The sequence below is a fragment of the Lathyrus oleraceus genome, chromosome 5, assembly GCF_024323335.1.
Source record: "Lathyrus oleraceus cultivar Zhongwan6 chromosome 5, CAAS_Psat_ZW6_1.0, whole genome shotgun sequence".
NCBI classification, from domain to species: domain Eukaryota; kingdom Viridiplantae; phylum Streptophyta; class Magnoliopsida; order Fabales; family Fabaceae; genus Lathyrus; species Lathyrus oleraceus.
The window spans coordinates 591,935,171-591,957,184 of NC_066583.1; positions in this window are offsets into that span (position 1 = coordinate 591,935,171).

The window sequence follows — 22,014 nt, forward strand, 5'->3', positions numbered from 1 at the left end:
TTTGGGCCATTTTCTGGATTGGGCCTGTTGTGAGCTGGGCTTTTGTTCCTTTAATGTCAGGGCCTTGCAAAATAAGTTGGGGTGCCTCGAGAATGTTTGGCAAGATTAATGGGCAAATTTTGGGGTATGACAGGGTTCAAAGATTACAAGTGAATAACAACAATTAACCTCTCTCAACAACCTGAGAGAGCTAGTTTATTTATAAACTACTAAGCTAATTTAGGCTACAATCTAACTTAACAATTGGGCTTTATAAGCAAGACCCAATTCGACATGCTTTAAAACAAAACACATTTCAACAACATGCTTCAACAGGCTTCAATTATAATATGCATAACTCTTGTCAAACTATGAAGCTACCCTTGTCGACACTAGAGTTCGATCCAAAATATCATAGATGCCATGGCCTCTTTTGGGGAGTGAGGATAGTGATAGGGTTTTACATTGATGAGTGGTGTATTTGGGAAGGAGTGGGATATGGTCGTCATGTGGTCTTAATGGTTGGAGGCCATGTGTACATTGGAAAATAGTTGGGTAGTGATTGGTAAGGGTAGTAATTTTTGTTGGAAGATTAGTACCGAGGTTGTCAAGAGTAGGCATAGTAAGTTCAATGGGGTCTTTTGAAAAGTCTATACTTTGAAAGGTCATAAGGTGTAATGAGGCAATGAAATTTGTATGAATTAGTTGACATATCCGGTGAAAGGTTGTATGTGTAGGATATGATTTAGTATCACCCTTCAAAGTTATTGAAATGTTATTATGGGTAAATCTGATTGAGATAATTAAAAAGTTTGTATGTATAGGTCCTAGAGTATGCAACTAGGTCATGCCGAGAAAAAAATCAACATATTTAATAGGTAACAAGTAAAAGGGTAGGGTAAAAGGTTGGTCTTGTAAGTAAATAAGAATATTATTACAAATGTCTTGATATTGTAGATGAGAGCCATTACAAACCATAACTGAAAATTGAGAAATTGGTGTGGGGGATAGGTTTAATGGTGTGCAATATGAGGTTGCAATATATTATAAGGGTTGCATGTGTCAACAAGAACCATCATAGAAAATTTGCCAATTAGTCCATGAAATTTTAATGTTTAGGATAAAAATTGATCAATCTAAGTTTGAGATGAGAGTTGAAAATAAGAATTAATTTGACCCACATCAACAACTTCTTATGCATCACTTAAATATGTCAATTGTTTTATTGCTTGTGTGCCATCCACAACCAGGAGTAGGAGAAACTTACTAGAAGTAAACTTGTGTTCATAAATAATTTTTTTATCATAATTATAATAAAGATTTTGAGCACAAATAATTTTTTTATCATAATTATAATAAAGATTTTGAGCACATTGATCTTGTAATTGAACTTGTGGGAGGCGTCTTATGGATAATTTTGGTGGTTGGGATGTTGATGGAGGTTTAGAGTTAGAAGTGTTTTATTGGAAAGTTTAAGTTTGAGGGTTTTTTTAAAGTGGGTGTTTTGTGAGGTGGGGTTTGTGCGGTTGAAAGGGGTAAAATGTGGGTGTTTTGTGAGGTGGATTTTGGAATTTGAGTTCAACATCTCTTAATTTGGTTATCATTGGCAAGTACAATTGCACAAAATCTCCATATTATTTACTCTCTCCGTCTCATAAAAAATGTCTTATTTGCATTTTTTTCTGTTTCAAAATAAATATCATTTTCCAATATCAATGCAACATTTATCAAGTGCTTATCAAAAAAAAATATCAATGCAACATTTATTATTATTGTTCCACTATCATATCTCTATTTATTAACTTTCATCTGATCCAGTCACTCTTTTAACTACAATTAATAGAAGTATTCTAATAAATGATATTAGTTTTATTACCGAAACAAATACATCCAATTATTTTTTTTAAAACTATGAATTATTTAAATAGGATATTTTTATAAGAAGGAGGAACTACTTTTTAATACAAATAAAATGATAAATATGTATATATTGTTTGTTCAAAATTGAGATAAGGTTATATGGCGCACCAATTAATGTATAATATGTAGAATATTGGAAACGTCACTCGTTTGAATATGGGATTCACCTTTTTGTAATTTAACTGTTCTATTATTTATGAAATTGTCGTGGGAGGACTCGAAATTGGTTTTTATGTATTGTCAGAGGAGTTTAATGGTTCAAAAATTAAAACAATACACCAATTCAAAATTATAGGTTGAAAACATTATCTATATATTTATTATATGCATTTTCTCTCAAGAAAATTAATAAAATCACTAGTTTTTATCACTAATTATTGTCCGTATAAGTTATTATAATAAATTTTTGTATGTGAATTGACATATGATTACAATTGATTTAATGATAGTAAGATGGCAACACAAATTTATAAATAGACAGAAATAATATTTGTATGAATTAAATTATTTTTGAAATATTTTTAGTAATTTCATTTTTTTCTCTAGATTTAAATTTTATTTATAATTTAATTAAAAATGATTTTCTTAAGTTTGTAAAATTAGAACAAAACCTTCAAATTATTTGGGGTAGCCCTAGATTGAAATTGGTCTTTTAATATTCATTTCATTTCTAATTTCAGGTGTAAAATTAGAAATAAAATAATTAGGAATAGTCTTTTGAGATAATCTTAAAACTTTTCAAATTTAGCTGGTAATCAAATTGAACCCCCTTGTTTCAATTTAAATAATCTTACTTGATGATTAGCATAAGTTGAATGGCGAAATTATAATTCTAAAACTTCTGTAAATGAAAAATCAATCCAGCAACTATTGATTTTGATGCATCCATTTAAACTAGTACGAAGCATCACCTTTAATGTAAAATGCAGTAGTGTACGAATGAATAAAATAATGTTTTTTTTTATTATTTCAGATTTAAACAGTAAAATCTTGATTATTTAATATATTTTTTTAAGTGGTATTAGATCTGTTTTACACTATAACCATAAAAATTACTTATATACATATGTAAATTTTATGCCAGTGTGTGAATTCCACTCTTTCAATTTGATTTAATTAGTGCGCCACACACTACAAGTGGAAATAATAATTGAGACCCTTCAATGTTTTAAGTGTTGTCACTATAGTCTCTTATAGTACGTCTAGCAGTCAGAATTAGGGATTAAAAAATGGCAACTTGTTCCATTTAAACTCACCATAAAATAAAGTAGAATGGGAGCCAAACATAAATGGGAAACTTGTTTTTTTTTAAATTTATTTATAAAAAATGACACTAATTAAAATTGTGGTAAAACAATCTTATAAAACAAATTGAACACATGAATAAATTTAATAATATAATTAGTAAACATGAACAAATTATTATAACGATAGTTCAAGGTCAAATACGCAATGCTAATTATGTGATGTTTTTTCTAAAACCAAAAGAGGGTTTTAGTTCGATATATTGAAGAAGAAAATTAGGGTAAAAAATGAGGGGTATAAAGTCTAAACCTCAAATTATTTAATTCTAAAGTTAGAGATTTTTAACTTGTTTCGATTGAAATCAAACACTACATTAGTGTGTATACTAGACAACCACTTAAAATTAGAAACTAAAAAGTCTAAGTTATCTAACTTATCGGCACAATGATTTCATTCCCTGTAAATTTGAGTTACCAAAAAATTAAAATCTCTAATCTTGATCATACACTTGTCCCATTTGTTTCTTAACATCTAAGGCACTACAGATGATTTACTGTAGGCTTTAACAAGTAACATTGAATCCCTCTCCAACCACAAATTAGACCAGTTACAACTAACAACATATTCCATTGCATGAATCGCTCCCATAATCTCTGCATAAAACACATTATTATGAGGCATATTGTAAGCAAAACTACATAAATGCACACCAAGATGATTTCTAAACATCCCACCACAAACTTCTCTAAGAGGTGTGCCACCTGAGGCTCCACCAATATTTACTTTGATCCAACCTGGATGAGGAGGACTCCACAAAATTTCTTTCAACATTTTGGGGCTAGGAAGGTGAATTTGGACACATAATTTTTTCATGATCACAAACACCCGCATGGAAGAGCTGGCAGAAGATTTGTAATTATTACATGCCATTGCAGTCATATAAGCAATGGGGGAGCAAGCAAACTTCCACAAAATTAACACATTTTAAAACCTCTTCTAATTACGCGCATGCCAAATAGCCTGCACAATGCTCACAATAGTAACAATTGACACTAATTTGCACTGCACAGAGACGCTGTTGTCCATGACCAATTTGCAATCATCCAAACAACCAATAGGTGAACCAAACTCAAGCATATGCTGCAACCAGTTCCAAACAGCTCTAGCATAAGTACAAGTGAAAAATAGGTGAGTTAAATCTTCCTCCCCATTGAAACATAATATGCAAATATAAGGCATATGCATACCCCTTAAAACAAGTTTTTTATCAGTAGGAAGCTTCGCAAGGCTCAATCTCCAAAATACCAAAGAATGAGATGGAGGAATAGAAGAACACTATATAAGCATGCCCTATTTAGAATCACGAGTGTTGCGTTTTAAATGATTGTAAGCATTTTTAACTGATAGTTGGCCACTATAAATCAAATTCTACATGAGCCTATCTTCCAGCATCGCACTTGGATAAATATATGTTACTAGCTGAGGTAGATCCAAGTGTAACTGAGCTAAATTACTAGGCAGAACAATTGAATTATCCGGAATAATTTCACTTGGCTTAGATTTCAAATTATGTAGACTATCTTCAAGAATTTGCAGCAGGGAAACTAAGGATTGACCACACCAATTATCCTTCTAAAGATTTATATTCTCCTCATTTTTAATCATCCAGACATGATTATCCATTAAATTTTCCAAACAGGCTTTTGTATCAGTCCCAATAGAAGAAAATACATGATATCTCATTTGTCTCCCATGCTTGAAAACTCTAGCTTTCAAAATAGAGCCCCAACAACCCGTTTTATTAACTATGGACCAATACCACTAAAGGTTTGTGGCCTCGTTGATGATTCTAAGAGACCTCAATCCCACACCACCACTTTGGTAACCATTGCAACAATGCTTCCAAGACATTGTAGCCATCTTTCTCCTTTGAATGTCAGCACTCCAGATAAAGTTTCTAAGTCATTTTTCAACCATATAAATGAGCCTAGCAGGCCAAGAATATATTCTAATATAGTAGATAAACATACTTTGAATGATCGATTTCACCAATTGAACTCTATCAGCTATAGGCAAAAGGCTAGCCTTCTACGCCGCAAGTTTACTTTTAATTTTGTCAACAATAGGGAGAAAGTGAATGGCTTTAGGCCTCCCTTTGAAAATAGGGACCCCCAAATAAGAAAATGGCATTTGTCCCACCCAGAAACCAATCATGTTGACTAGCATAATATGCCTAAATGAAAACATAGATCCAGCAAACAAAATAGAATGAAAAGTAATACTATTATTGATAGAATTAGATTTTGGCCTAACTCAACCTTACAAAACTGGATTGTAGAGTGAGGATTTTCCCCACTTATAAACACGTGTTCATGCCATATATTATCCGACGTGGGACTCTGAACACACCTGTCACGTCCAGTACTTGACATCTGGAGCATGGAAATAAATGATGGATGACCTGATAGCTGAAACCTCAGTATAGGTGGCCCATCGAATCGTTAAACCACGCTTTGATACCATGTAAAAACTAATTGTAATTCACCATTGTTGATAAATAAGCATATAAAAGAAGAAGATGAAGCAAAAGACTTAGGCATATTTTAAGCCTAAAGTTAGAAGATCTTTATTACTCACAAAATATAACTATTACAAAGGGGTGGATCTACTTATATACACATTGTGTGAGTCAAATGTCAGCTAGTAGTTACATAGATGAAAGCTAACTAATAACAGAAAACAGTTATGACAATTATTATTTTGGAAGCAAGTAACTGAATGCAAGTTACTCATAACTAATTTTCTTTATCTTTCACAACTATTATTTACATTATTATGTTTTATATAGTAGAAACTTATGTATATTTTTGTCTTGAATAAGAAAAAAAATGGTAGGGAAGAACTTAAGAGAGAGAATTGATGTAATGCTAAAATTATAGATATTTTTTGTCTTGATTTATTCAAACTAAAAATATTGTTAGCATCTAAAGATGCTTTTCAACACTTTTGTTTGCTATGGAGGTTGCAAATTCCTAACATATTTCTTAAAAAATCAAACTTGTTTGATGAAAAAGATTCCGTAAACATACTTGCAACTTGATCTTTGGCTTTTCAATAAACCAAACATAGTTGCAGCTATGAACTCAACTTCTGTTGTTGACTGAGCTACAACCTTTTCCTTCTCTGAACACTAAAAAAACGTGCACCTATATTAAAACAATATCCTAGATTAATTTTCATATCATCATATTTCAAACCATCAAGCAAGCCAATCCCAATTCACATAATAGTCAATTCAAAAGCATATGCAACCACAATAACAGCAAAGCAATTCAACTTTTCTCACTGATTGCATCTAACCCTACTATGCTAACTTCTAACACTCTTAGCTAGTTGATTTTATGCTAACTGTCAAATAAACGCAACAAACTAACCTTCAAACCAATTGCATATATTTAACAGGGGTCACATAGCAACATTCGATTTTTCTAACAGAGCTATATTTCAAGCTATTTTAACATTGCAGTTTAATTAAACTTTCAACACTAACATCCTTCTAACAGTCCAAACCAGTTCAATCATCAAGGTTTCCACCAAACAATAATTGTCCCTAATTAATTCAGCTATTAACTATAACTAGTTTTGACTAACTTTCTTTTAACCAAACAAATCCCATACTAATTGAAATTTTTAACAGAGTTATAATGTTTAATTAACTGAACCGGAATTCATAACAGGACCTAACAACTCAAACTAACTTCAATCCAAACCTTAATTAATTGGATTCAAGCAGCAATTGACATAACAGATCATGCTAACTTCATAACAAGTTCATTCACATTCTAACTTCATAACAAGTTCATTCACATTCTAACTTCAAACCAATTTCTAGTTGCACTAACTAATTGGAGCATCTAAGAACTAACAAACTAACAATTAACAAAATTAATATCTCATAAACCAACTTACATTGTGAAAATTTAACAGATTTAAGGACTACCCTAACTGCTACCCGAATTGCCCAATTTTGTTACACTCTCACACTCCTATAAATTTGTTCCTTCATCATTCAATAAGGGTTAATCACAATTCCAGAAATTACCATAATTCTCTATGAATTTCTCACCAAGCCTCACAAAAGCTCCTTCAAAATACTCCATCAAAGCTTCATATTGAATCCTTAATGGAGTAGAACTCAGCCACATCATCATCTTTAACATCTCAAATTCACTCTACATCACCCTCTCTCAACCTCACTAAAGCATCTTCCTGAAAACTCTCTCTTCTCACACACACAAGAACATCACAGAATCCCTACAAGACTAAAGAAGGTGTAGAAGAGGAAGAAGAAAGAATCGAAGATAGAAGGAGCTTGCGTTTACCTGAGTGCAACTTCTTCATCTTCATCTTCATCAGCTTCAAATTCAACCTTGACCAGGGAACTTCTCATCCTCATAGGTAAGATCTATTTGCTCTTCTTCAATTTTGTCTTAATTCAAGTTGCAGTCATTGAAGGAGAAGGGCGATCCAAAACGCAGCGGAATTTAAAATTTCTCCTTTAATGATCCTTACGAATGAGCATGACCAGTGATAGAATCGTTACCTCTTGTGTCGATTCTAACCTTTAATGCAGATCTACGCAGCGATCACGAACGTTGAACAATGACAACGCCTCTACTCAGTCCACACGAACGGATTCCTTCAATCTCAGTGCTAACTGCTACGAATGAAGGCTTTGAGTGAGAGAGAGAGAGAGAAACGAAATTGCAACTCCATTAATGCTTCTGCACAAGGGTTCTATTTATAGAACCACTTGTGTGGGCTATAAGTTAAAAAGCCAACTCAAGTGTATATGACCCATATCTTATAATATGTCAAAATCACTTAAGCGCGTGGTACCTTACCATATTTCGTATTCTACTTAAGTACATCGTACCTTACGATGTTCTACAATTCACTTAAGGACACCATACATTACGGTATTCCTTAGTTACTCTATCTCTCATCAATCCGTCCTTTGTGTGTGACCCTGTAGGTTTTCGCGGCATTGGCAATTATATTGAATCACGTATTTAACATAATAAACAGTGAGCGGTATCTAGCAACACATCACTGCTACCCAAGACACTAAAATGTCATGTGATCTGAAAAATCCTTCTGTGATAATAATTATGTGTATAATTACTCTTTTGCCCTTATGTCTATATTGAACACAAGGCATAGACCGTGTCATCCTTGTCCAGTTCAATATTGGACCCATAGACATTTATCCTGTTATGCAGGATGGGCAAATTCCATCTAGGTCACTCATGTCCCTTAGCATGCTTCGTGGAGTACCCATCAACTGTCTTTATGTTCATCCAATTACGGACAATGTTTGATCAACAATAAGGCACTTGACTCTACATCTAGGGTCCATAGTGGTTTCAGGTCGAAGGGTGGTATACACCATTATCACCATGAGAATAACTTATGACACTTTGCATAACATTCTATATAGTATTCTCATAGTGGGTCAATCCAGTATAAATATTACTCTTAATATTCATACCTATGTTTAAGACTTGATAACTCCTTATCCATGATCCATGAGATGTGATCATCAGTCTATATACATAATAGTCTTAATGCTTTAATGTTATCCCACTTCACAATAAAGCTCGACTACAGATACTTTAAGAATAATGTCCTTATGTTTAATGTGATATCATGATTAAGTCATACTCTATACTTTAAACGGACTAGCTATTCTAGGGACTTTATTAAACAAACATAATAAAGAAAAAGCCTTTTATTATTAATAAATAATTTGATACAAGTACCAAAAGTATTGGCCTCTAGGGCTTACACCAACAGTCGTGTAGCTTGGTACCTGAGGAATCAAAGCCCTAACATTATAGGCTTTGATTCCTCCATGTTAGCTTTTAATTCCTTATTTGGTAGTTTAGGATTCATGGTGATTTTGGTCCTGTTTGGAGTTTAGAGTAAGAATCGGATAAAATCATGTTTATATAATGGAAAGCAAAGCCAAGATGAATGGATTAGTGCTTGTTTGAATGTGTTTGCACCTTCGCCGCCAGAGGTGACTTTCGGTGCGGCGGATGCCTAAGCCTAAAGTGATGAGGTGAAAATGTAACGTGAGATGAACATGGAAAATGGACAAAGTTTATTGAGGCTTTTTCCTTCCCTTCACCTAGATGAGTGCGGTGGGCCAATACCCAAGCCCATGGAGTCAATTACTTGTTGTACCCTTAGTATTCTAAGTTGTGCCTCCCTTCTGAACCTTGTTGAAGCAGTTTGGGCCTCATCTTAGGCCTAACTTGGATTTTCTCAGTACACACCATAATTCAGCGCATACACCCATGTCTCACTCTCTTTGTTTGATTGTCAATTTCATATTTTTAGAATGCTTTTAATACTTTTTAATATGAAATACTTAGAAAATGATACTTAGATTTTAGGTTTTATCTGTTTTTTTATTTAATTCATACTTCAAAAATTAACCAAAATAATGCATATTGTTTAGAATTAACCGCTATTTTTTTAGGATTGACTTTTTAACTAGATTTTAATCAATGAGTTAACCATTTTCCTCTTAGTTGTAGGTTAACTTTAAAAATTAAAGCTTGTTAATACTTTCATTCTTTCATGTTTTAGGTTTATAAATCCTTGTGCCTAACTTACAACTGGATTTTTACCCTGATTTATTAAGTTGATCACAGTTTTCTTTGATTAACTAAATCCTTTAACATGTGCCTATTACCTCAGTTAGTCATATGATCAGAAGTCTCTTGATCCCGTGATAAGACTAGTCCCCTGTACTGGAACTGTATTGAATCTTTCAAGACGAACAACTCAAGACTTCACTTTCAAGTCAATACAAGTCAGACAAAACATTGCAGACAGACTGGACATTGAACTATTATTCAAGAACAACAAAAAGATCGTCTTCTCAAGACATGTCAATTCTAATTCTAATTGTGTGCCACGAGCCTTAAGTAGTATAGAAGGAATAAGATGGAGAATTCATATCCTCATTCTGAATACCTTTGGACACGGGACGAATGACCTAGTTGTTCAAAGTATTCACCTCTACTCATAGACTTTAGTGCAATTCAAATTGAATAACTGTCAAGTCTTCTTCAACACCTCATCACACTGCAATAATCCACACTCACCATACCTTGTCTCTTTGGACCAAACACACATTCTCTTTGGCATCCATACATTCTTTGGGTTAATCACCTCATGGTTAAACACTCATCTCTAAACCAATACCTTTCATGCATTGCCCTGTGGAGCATGTGCTCTGGAAAACTTCATGCATTGCCCTATGTAGCTTGTGCTCTGGAAAACTTCATGCATTACTCTGTAGAGCCTATGCTCTGGAAACCTTCATGTATTGCCATGTGGAGCCTGTGCTCTGACAAACTTCATGCATTGACATGTGAGGCCTCTGGAAAAGTTCATACATTGCCCTGTGGAGCCTGTGCTCTGGAAAACCTTCATGTATTGCCCTATGGAGCCTATGCTTTGGCATACCTTTATGTATTTTCTTGTGGAGCCTGTGCTCTGGAAACCTTCATACATTTCCATGTGGAGCTAACTCCCATGCATTGCCCTGTGGAGCCTTATACTATGGCAAGTCCTTTTTGTAGGTCTTGATCCTTGGATCTAGGAAAAATCCTACAATTCTGCATTAGCCACACATTCTTTGATTCAAACACATCTACCTTATGGATACAAACAACATAATCATTGGTTCAAATAACACTTTCACAATACCTTTCACTTCACAACTCTTAGCAATGAAAGCTCTTTCTTTAAAATCAATCAACTCTTTCTTTTTCTTTTATCACTCAAACCTTTTGTAAAACAACTCTTATTTTCATAAAAAGAACTTCTATAATTCGTTTCTTAGCAGTCATACTGAAAGCTTAGAGCATCCGAACTAGGATCAATTCAACTAACATCTACACACTTCTAGGATATGATTATATTTGTTCCTTAAAATCAACTAACACACACTTATTTTCTACAACGAACTACGGAGCTTCGATTTTCTCATTGCACTATGAGAATACGTAGGCATGAGGGTTCAAATCCTTGGCGAGCATACTAATTATTAACTTTTTTTCCCTTTTGCAAGTAACCTTTAGGTAGTAACAACCATTCGAGCAAAGAACAATCAAAATGGTTCTCGTTGAGTACAACAAACGTGAGGGGTGCTAATACCTTCCCCTTGCATAACCAACTTCCTTATCCAACTTCTCTTCCCCTGGGTTTTATCGATATTTTCCCTTTCCTTTTGGAATAAATAAAGTTCGGTGGTGGCTCTATTGTATCTTCGAGCATGCGATGCGCTTAGGTACTTTTCGCGACGCGACAGATTGTACCAACATGTTCTCAACATATATCTCATCTTGCATAAAATTGTTAAGGAAAGTTGGCTTAAAGCCCATATGGAATACTTGCCACCCCTTTCGTGCATCAATGGAAAACACTAGTCTAATTCTAGTGTATCGAAGTAATCATTTCCAAATATTTGAGAATAATCATTCACCACAAGCATTGCATTGTGTTTTGTATAAAGTTGTCGGGGTTGCATTTTGTTATATATACTCATTCCACTTTAATGACATTTGTATCATTAGGTCTGGAAATTATCCCCCAAGTTTAAATTTTCTCGATCAATTACAATTTCTCATGCATCACAACTAACCAAATTAATATGGGAGCTTTAGTTATCACGACAATTGATGGCCTTTCTAATGCTCCAACCTAGGCCAATGCTCTTGCTCCGATAAATATGGTGAGGAAGTTAACTCGTTCTTCTCAACCAGACTTACCATGGTCTCGAGGAGGAACTGCTCTGATGTCCTCCCTTGATGTTGAGATTCTTGGTGATATATGAAGGGTATGGCTCTAGGTATTCATGCTTTTGTCTTATTGGCTCGACTGAGACCTCATACTCTAAAAGAGCATTAGGCGTCTACTTCGAAATAGAATTACTCCTACCTTGCCAGCCTAACTGACGAAGCTCTCAAGGATAGTTGACCCCGATGTATTACACCTTACAAGCCTCTTTCGTTCTAACCATTGGTGGAGTCGGACATATGTATGTTCTTTTACTTGATCGACATTTTAAGGAGAGACAATTGTTGCAAGAGTTTGTGATTTGAAGCTTCAACGTGGTGCATACCTGCAAAAAGTATAGAAGGCTTTCTCTTCTCTTACCAAAATAGGAGACGCCTTGAGTGCTTTCACTCTCCCTAGATCATTAGTTGACGACGTAAAGTTACTAGAGAGAGAAGTGGAAAACGAAGATAAAACTTTGGCTTCTCTATCTGCTATAAAGGCATCTATGTCAATCTCTCAAGGGGATCTCAGGAATTTGCACCTTGAGAATGTCTCTTTGGCTAAAAAATTAGATGAACTGACTAATGTCGTCCTTGCATATATCTCCAACTCTTTTGAGAATACTTTATTGCAAGTGGAGCATTTTTTCTCTCCTTTGCGCATTTTGAGGGAGCAAGTACAACCAAATTAGACAGTTAAAGATGGGAAAATTGTTTTGCTCAGGGATAGCCACGGCCTTATCTCCTTATTTTTTTTACGTTTACACTTGGTTCATTTATGTAAATTTAACCCCCTACAAAGTCACATTTCCATAAATACTTGTATAAATATGGGTCTCTCATCTCATATTTTTTACAAAATCACGTTACACCAGAATGAAGATAATTTGGCATGTCACATATGTCTAATTCAATGGCGTAGGACCCTCAATTGCATTTAAGTTCACAAACTACACCCCTCTTGTAGATATGAAATCCATATTGGAGGATCTCCTACAATACTCATACAATTGAAGAATTGTGAAGCTCGAGTATTGCTCACCCTCGATTGACAATGAAAGGAAGATTCAATTTAGCAACTTTGAGCTGAAGATGAATGCATATTTAAGGGTTATGTGGAATACATCTAACACTTATTTTTTCCTGTATAGCCATATGTATGATTCTTTATGTCCCTTCAACTATTTGATAAGATGTTGGCTGACAAATGGATGATCATCGTCTCCTTTACCGAGAAAAGTAGAAACAACTCAAAAATTGCAGTTACTGTCACCCTTAACATTGACGATTCTTTCAATGTATTTATGTATAAAATCCAGCATCTCGTTGATGAACTGGATTTTTGGTAAAGGCGATGAAGAAGGTGGTTTGCTAATAAAAGAACTTTTTAAAGATTTTAAAGTTTGATAATCCGAAAAAAGTTTGTCAACATGTTCAAAATAGGAAGGAGACTGTATCGTTTAATTGTCACTCGGTGTTGGTTTGACCTTCTTTGGAGCATCTTTTGTTTTTACTGGTTAAGACGGTGGTTCCAAACCTATGGTTTATGGATAAGCAATCTTTCTCATTTTCTCTTTGATGTGGAGTTTCATATTGTCATAAGCTTTCAAAAATCCCTCTTGTATCACTTCTCATTCGACCAAGATACAAATATTTGATTTGTCGTCCTTCATCACACCATCATCATCAAACTTGAGCCTTTTTCTAGTGACTACAAAACTCATTCATTCATATCGAGCTATCATGTTTCACCTTCTTTGAAATTAGACAAGCACATGGGAGACCATATATTTTCCTAAGTGTGCAACCATACTTTGAGCTATCGAAAGATACATTCTTTGCTCATTTGGCTTGTGAAAAAAATCCAATCCTGCTTTAGATATGTTACCGAAAAGTTGAGAATAAAGTTTTTTGTCTTTGAATCTATGTTCCAACACTGTGATGCTACAACCAAATGATGTATGTATCTTATTATACTAATTTAGGATAATTTAGTTCACAGAGTCCCAATCTCTACATAAATCACCCTTACTATTTCCCAATCAATTCTTTAGTGTAGCATGGGTAGACTCAACTTGGTTAGTTGTTACATTTCTAAGGTGTCTAACCTGATCGGTCCAAGCACAAATAATATTCTCATTCACCTGGTCTAAAATTGTAGTTTCAAAATATTTCAACAAATCTGAATATTTCTCACACACCTTCTTGAAAAGTATAACAACATCGACATATAATTCTTCCGTAGAAGAATTTATTATAACATCCCAAGCATCCATTATTCTTTCCATATTCACGCTAGATTTGACCATTTTTTCGTCTTCACCTTTAATTTGTTTGGTCCCTACTGCGGGTTTAACTCGACTTCTCACATTCTTTGTGATGTAATACCTACAAATTAATACATATGAAGTAGGAAAGACCTTTGCAATCGGATTCATCAATGTGGTATCGCGGTCGGTGACAATGATTTTCAGAATGTCTTCTTTGTCCTTCAACATTCTATAACACACTTCTAAAGCCCAAGTAACATTTTCCTTTTTTTCGCTCTCCAAAAATGCAAACCTGACAGAATAAGTCTTCTCGATAGTGGTAACACCAACAACATATAATAGTAGAAGCATGTACTTGTTGGTTTTATAAGTTGAATCAATGATGAGTATAGTGGGAAACGTCTTAAACAACTTTATTGAATCAGGATGAGTCCAAAATATATCTTGAACGGTTACTCCATCCTCGCACATTCGATACCTAGATACATAATTGTTATCATTAAGAAGTTTCAATAGTTGTTGCATTTCAATTCTACCCCCTTTAATGCCTTGTTGTTAAGGGCACGAATATTTTATACTAGCTTGATATTTGAGATATTTATGGGGTTTTTACGTTTCAAAGTTGCAAGTATGTTTTTGGGCTGCACCATATTCAATGTAATGTCTGTAACGATTTCCTTCTCTTCCGGCATAAGGTGACATGCAATGGGATGGTATCCTACTTGTCAAACGTTTTATGGTTATGTTACACCACAAATCACATTAAATTACCATTTCTTATTTGCAAAAAGATAGCCACTCAACTTAAAGGGACACTCGCATTTTCTTGAACCGATGTCATCTCGTTTGAATTTTCGGAGAGGAATTACGTACTTCCCGTCTCTTTCACATCTCATTGTCACAAAAGCAACTCTTCTATTTGAACTATTATCGGATGTTCCGATTACAACACTAAACCCCAATTTGGATGCCTCCGTGCAAATCTATTGGAGCATATGATCGCGAAACTCAAACTCTTGTCCATTTATAAATTGGTTGCCAACATCTACCTCCTTCATGTCAACACGTTTGACATTCGTAGACACAATATTTTTGAGGGAACCATTGGGGTACACCATATCTAAAGCAAACAATAACACTAAATGTTTAAAAACAATCTAAAATGAACATTTAACGATTCTGGAAATACACTTCCATAAGAATCCATATAGAATCCAAAAATGTGTTTCCGGATACAACATAACTTTTTCACCTCAAAAACCAGATTAATGTGAGCAATGAGAAATAAAATAAATGATTTTTATCTTGAATTCCAAATTCTTTTACTCCTTTTGATATGATGAAACACAAGAATGATTTTTGGAGTGAATATTTTGATTGATAACAGAATGATTTTTTGTAAGGGTTTTGAGACAAAATGGTAATCATTTTTTATCATGATGAAGTAGAACATGTAGAGTTTTGTTTTATTAAAAATAAAATTTAACAGTTCCTGAAATGTACATCCAGAATTGGATGACATGCAAAGGTGACAAGCTTTAAAATTCCCACTTCACAACTCCAGAAATGTATTTCCAGATTTGTCACTAAGTTGTTAAATTAGAAATAAATTGATAGGGTGAGTCCGAATATGCATCTCCAAACTAAATTTGAAGAAATTTTTTGGATGAGACTCAATTGGGGCATATTTCAGTGATGCTCTGTTGTTCCTAGTGGATTGGTCATTTGGATTGACAACATTTAGCAAAACAACCACTTGGAGAAATGTCAAGTACTCAAGATTGATCTAGCTTGCTACAAGTTGTGTGGAACTGTAAAAAAGACACATGATGGGCGTGATGCTTAAGCATGTTGGCACGACATCTGGTCCTTGTGCAACATACGCCATATTGATGTGTTTTAACCGAATCTTTTGAGAAGATTTAGTTATGTTTTATTGCTATTGGTTTATCAATATGATTATATGATTTTATGTAAAACTGTGAAGATCAAATCAAATTTAAAAGAGAATTAAATTTGAGTTTGTAAAAAACCAAATCATATCTTTTTGTTGGAAATATTAAAGGAGAAACTCAAATATCCAACAGATTATGCAAAGATTCTAGACGAAAATAACTGCAGATCCACAAAGAAAAAGCACAGAGTTAGTTTGCTATATAAGGAGCTCAAACCTATATTAGAAAGAAAGCATTCCCATTGAAGGTTTTATAGTGATAGGGTTTAAAAGAGTCCTTGCTATTTTTATTTATACCTCTATGTTTTAGTAATTTGGAATGGAAGGTTTGTCTTGTTGAGTTGAAAATTAAATATTGTTATGTACACCTCTATGTTTCAGTAACTTGACATAGAAGGTTTGTCTAGTTGAGTTGTAATTTTCAATATTCTTTTATCTTGTTAAGATTGAAGTTGATCACTAGGGTTTAGTGATTGTTTTCCCCTATTACGGGTTGTGTGACAGAGAAGAAATTGAGTAGGTTCTCATGTTTAAGGGGAGACTCTAAATAGAAAGTTATTGGATAGTGTTAGAAAGAGGCATTGAATAACACATGGTTTATTATTGCTTATAAGTTTAATTGTACTAAGTTACTAACAATGAATTTCCTTTCTTAGATTGTGGAATCAACCCCCCAGATGTAGGCGTAGTTTCACCGTACTGGGTAAATAATTAATTGTGTTCTTTATTGCTTTTCTGCTCCATTATCTAGTACTTATTATTATGGTGGTTCTTGTGTTTCTTGTCGAACCAGATGTTGAAGTATAGAGTTCGACATTTGTACCCTGGGGAACACAAGAACAATTGGCATCAGAGAGGACACCCTAAGATGTTGGGTGCTCTCCAGGAAGATAAGTTATGCTTAAATGTAGACAATTCAAATTGGAGGATTAGTCAATAAACCACTTATTTTGGATGGTAAAAATTATGCTGGATTTTCTCAAAACCTTGGAAAACAAAGCATGGAAAGTTATGATCAATGGATGGAAACATACAATGATTGCCTCTAGAGAATGTACAACCAGCCTAAAACTAGAGGTTGATTGAACTAACGCTGAAGATGATGAAGCCCCTGGGGACTCCAAGGCATTGAATGTGATTTTCAATAGTGTGGACAAGAACCAATTCAGGCTAGTGAACACATGTTCAGAAGCTAAATAAGCATGAGAGATTCTGAAAACTGCACATGAAGGCACATCCAAGGTTCGTATGTCAAGGTTGCAGCTCCTAACAACAAAATTTGAGAATCTGGGGATGAATGAAGATGAAATTGTGAGTGAGTTTCACATCAAATTCTGTGACATTTCCAACACATCCTTTTCCTTAGGTGAAAATATGTCTGAAGAAAAGCTTGCCAGAAAGATTCTCATATCATTTCCTAAGTGGTTTGATATGAAAATGATTATTATTGAAAAAGCTCAGGACCTAAGTAGTATAAAGGTTTATGAACTCATTGATTCCCTATAAACCTTTGAGATATCCATCAATGAAAGGTCAGAAAAGAAGAACAAAGGTATAGCCTTTGTATCCAACACTGAGGCATTTGGAAGCCAATGTGTCAAAGAAGAAAGCTTGTCAAGTGATATTGCTCTTCTAGGGGAAAATTCACCAATACCTTGAAGCATCTGGACAGGAAGTGGAGGACCAATATCCTGGACAAAGGTCCAACATCATTCCCCATAACAAATACATGAATGAAGAAGAATCCAAGAGTGGGAAGGATACTTAGTGCTTTGAATGTAGAGGCTATGCGCATATTAGATTAGAATTTCCTAACTTTCTAAGAAGACAGAAAAATGGATTAAACATCACTTGGTCTGATTTTGAAAGTGAAGGTGAGGGAGAAACAACCAACAATATAATGGCTTATTCTGGAAGAAGTGAATATGTGAGTGTATCCAGTATTGAAGACCTATCTGAATAAGAGTTCGAAACATTGTTCTAGATCTTGCATGACAAGTGGAAAGCAACATGCTTAAGAATAGACATCCAGAAGGAAATCATTAGTGGACTTTAGAAGGAAACAAAGAAGCTTACCTTTACCATCGCATGTATAGAAGAGGAAACTTCACTAAATTCCAATCTTGAAATCATGACACTTTCTGAAAGTAACTTGAATGGTGATTCAAATTTACTTGATGAAAAGTTAGAATTTGGTGAGATGACTAGAGACATGAAGGGAATCAATATTGGGTCAACATTAAAGATAAACACAAAAAGAATCCCCAAGTGAAAGTTTTTATTCCTATAGAGCAGACTGAAGTTCAGAGGTTGGATCACATGTCACGGCATCAGGCTCGACATGTGTCATCCCATCACAATAAGAAACAACCTTTGATATGTCACCACTGTGGTATATATGGACATACAAGGCCTTATTGTTTTTAATGGCTTAAGTTAAATATCAGAGGAAGAAAGGAAGACAATGCCAAGAAGAAGTGGAAATCCAATACTGGATCAACCAGCACCAGAGTTCATACAGAACACAAAGGTTTCTCAAGGAAAGAATGGTATGGTAAGAGTGAGGGTACCATGCACACGACTAAAGATAAGACAACTCATGGAAATCGAGAAAAATGAGGAATCAAGGGCTCAGGGAAAATAGTTAATCTGGGTCAAGAAGAGGTTCCACTGTGAAAAAACTTATCTACCAATGTGAACCAACTATGTTTTCAAAGGACGGATAAGAACTTCAACAACTCCAAGAGTAATGTAACCAACAAGGGTAAAAAAGTTTGTTCGAAAAGGGTCATATCTGAAAAGGACATTGCGAGTTTGAAAGACCTTAAGACTGATAGAGCTAATTGGTATGAAGAAGAAAGGTTTACCAAGATGTCAAAATAAATGTTCCAACATCTGTCTCAGAAGTCTGAATCATCTCTTGAGGATGATTTTAGACTTAAGCAAGATGATATCATTGAAGGGAAGGCTTATGGTCAGGCTGGAGGTCCTCCCAACTTTGAATAGCCTAGATTGGTTTAGAGGAATAAGATAAAGAGGAAGAATGGTTATGACTCAAGACTAGTTAGTAAAGCTGGAAGTAGTGGATTGAAATTGAACTACAAGAAATATGAATCAGATAATTCACTCCATAATAAACCTCTTAATGTTGAGGATGATATAGCTGGATAGGGTTTATAAGAGTCCGTGTTATTTTTATGTACATCTCTATGTTTCAGTAACTTGACATAGAAAGTTTGTCTAGTTGAGTTGTAAATTCAACATTGTTATGTACACCTCTATGTACCAGTAACTTGACATAGAATGTTTATCTATTTGAGTTGTAATTTTCAATATTATTTCATCTTGTTAAGATTGAAGTTGATCACTAGGGTTTAGTGATTGTTTGCCCCTATCATGGGTTGTGTGGCCGAGAAGAAAGTGAGTAGGTTCTCATGTTCAAGGGAAGGTAGGCATTGAACAACATAAGGTTTGTTTTTGCTTGTAAGTTCAATTATACTATGCTACTAATAATGAATTTTCTTTTTTTGGGTTGTGTTCTTTATTGCTTTTCTACTCCATAATCTAGTACTTGTTATTATTTTGGTTTTGGTGTATCTTGTCGAACCAGTTGTCGAAGTATCGAGTTCGATATTTGTCCTATGAGGAACATAAATGCAGTCTTAGGGTGTGTCTGAAAATGCCTTTCCAGAATCAAATGACAATTTTCATATTTCCATATGGTGTTATTGTGTGTGAAGCAATTTCCAAATTTTAAGCCGTTTAATATTTTAAAAATAAATGAAATCCATAAAAAGAATGTACCCTAAACTAAAGGCCTCCAAAATTCAAGAAGGACTTAAATGCCTAATTTTTTCACAATTTTTCGATTTTAATTTTTTTTTTAAAAAATAATATTTATAATTATTTATGATTACAAAACTAAAAATCATTTTTTTTAATTTCTTTAAAAAAATAAGTTTTAAAAACTAATTTTTTTTTTCTAAAATGATATTTTTTTTTTCGAAAAAAATCAATTGCTTTTTAGTTTTTTGAAAAAATAGATTGTTTTTTAAAAAAAATCATTTTTTTTCATTTTCTAAAAAAATATTTTTCATTTTTACAAAAATTATAATTTTATTTTTTTATAAAACAAAAAGTTGAAAAAAAATCAAGTTTTTTTTATTTCCAATTAGTTTTTAAAAAATTGATATTTTTATTTTCGTAAAAAATCTAATATTTTATTAAAAAAAAAAATTTAGAAAAATTATATTTATTCAAAAATAAGTTTTGAAGTAAATTCTCAATTTTTTTAAATATGTCAAAAACTTTATTTTGTTTTGAGCCGAGCATGCCTAGTGCAACAAGTGCTAAAACATTGGCCCGAAATACTGGAGGATCCATATTTTTAATTCCTAAAAAAATACATTTTACATTTGTTTTTTAATAACAGGAGTAAAATTGTAGTTTGTTTTTAAAATCTATTTTACACATGTTTTTTTTTTACAAGTGTAGATTTATAAATTATTTTTAAAATCTATGATTTTATACTATTTTTTTAAATTCGATAAAAATTAATATTTTTTAGACCTATTTTTAATATTATAATTAGGTTTCGCATTGATGGGACCTATCCCCATTTTGAACAAACTAAATTTTAAGGTGATTCTTTGTCACCTTTCTTATTCTTAGTACTAGGAAGATACCCCTACATCTGCACGAGTGAAATTATAGAATACAATATAAATTATATTTAAATATACATGTAAATTTAAAATAGATTATTTAATTACAATAATCAATAATAATATAAACTCAATTGTATTAAATAATTATATAAAAATAGAACCCGTGAAATAGAGAAAGAAAAAAAGAAGAAATTTTAACATTTAAAAATAATAATTTTGTATCTCAAATAAAAACAATTATTAATTATAATAAAACATATATTTTGTTGATAGTGACACGTGAGAAAAATAGAAATTTTGACATTTGAAAATAAAAAATTTGTTTCTCAAATAAAGACAATTGTTAATAAAAATAAAATAGGCTTAATTGCAATTTTGGTCCCCTTATTTTATTTTATTTTTTGGATTTTGGTCCCGCTATTTTAAAAACCACATTTTAGTCCTTTTTTAAAGTTTTTGGGTTAGATTTTAGTCCCCAAACAAGGACCAAAATTCAACCCAAAACTTAAAAAAGGGATAAGACTCAAAAAAAGACAAAATAGGGGGACCAAAATTGCAATTAAGCCAATAAAATAAGTATTTTACTGATAGTAACCCGTGAGAAAAAGTAAAGTTTTGACATTTAAAAATAAGAATTGTGTTTCTCAAATAAAGACAATTGTTAATTAAAATAAAATAGGTATTTTGCTGATAGTGGTCCGTGAGAAAAAAAGAAATCTTGACACTTGAAAATAAAAAATTTGTGTCTCAAATAAAAGACAATTGTTAATTAAAATAAAATAGGTATTTTGTTGATAATAACCAGTGAGAAAAAGAGAAATTTTGACATTTGAAAATAAGAATTTTTTATCTCAAATAATAAAAATTATTAATTAAAATAAAATAGGTGTTTTTTAATAGTGATCTATGAGATGGAAAGTGTTGGTGCACAAGGTGAAGAAGATGAAGATGGAATAAGAGACAGAAGAGAGAGAATAACAAACTTCTACTACTCTTACTAAATGGTTACAACAAATGGTTGCACACATTGTACACAATGCACACACTCAGTACTGTGCTGCTTAATGATGTTACCTATTGTTAACAACTACACTATTTATATATACACAACAATAATCCAC